Raw genomic sequence first — 858 nt, 5'->3', positions numbered from 1 at the left:
AAGGGGCTGTTTTGTGGCTGGAAGAGTTTGCAGAGGTCTGATGGGAACTGGGAGGGTGGAGATAATTGAGGGGGTTTAGAGCTTTTCCACCCATGGCATCAGGGGTTTCACAGAAGGAACGGGAGATAATTCATCTTCCCTGGGCACTGACAATGCCCTGCAAAGGCTCTGGAGCACAAAACTGCAGCAGTAATGGGATGCTTTGTTACTTTGGCTCAGTGTAGAGCTTAAAACCCCACTTTGTCCCCCAAAAAGCTGCATTTTGGCACCTCTAAGGTCACTGTTCCTCAGCACAGGAGGGGGCTTTGTCAGTCCTGTTTGGGGGGGTCCTGGCTGGGGTTGCAGAGGTTTCCAGGGCCTGTTCCTGAAGGCAGGGATGCTCCGTGGTGGGGGAGGGCTCTGCCTCTCACCTCACTCTGAACTGCCAGGGTGTGCCCAGCTTAATTAGCTTTTCATTGAACTAATCTAATTTTCATGTGATTTTGTTGGAATTAGTTCTCCTCAAAAGGCTGAAGTTTATAAAAAATAAAGCTGCTCTGCAGTGGAGGGAGAGCGAAGGTACCAAAAATCCCATGCAGGGCCTTGGACCACATTAAACATTCCTGTTCCCAGGCAGGAGGGAGGTGCTTAAAAAGCCCCAAAAACTGAAATGAAGCTTTAAAATAATGATTATATTGGAGGCTTGTGCTGCCATCCATTGTGCTTTACCTGATGGGGTAATTACCACCGTTACAGAACATTTTAATTACAACACTGAGTCAAACTTGTGCAGCTCCTGGAAGCACCTGACTGCAAAAACTGTATTATATATGCAAGATACACTTTTTCTACTCATATTTTCCTCCCTTTATATTTTGC

The sequence above is a fragment of the Empidonax traillii genome, unplaced genomic scaffold, assembly GCF_003031625.1.
Source record: "Empidonax traillii isolate 1590-97213 ecotype Southwest subspecies unplaced genomic scaffold, ASM303162v1 scaffold1425:size110638, whole genome shotgun sequence".
NCBI lineage: Eukaryota > Metazoa > Chordata > Aves > Passeriformes > Tyrannidae > Empidonax > Empidonax traillii.
Note: the sequence above shows the minus strand (reverse complement) of the source record.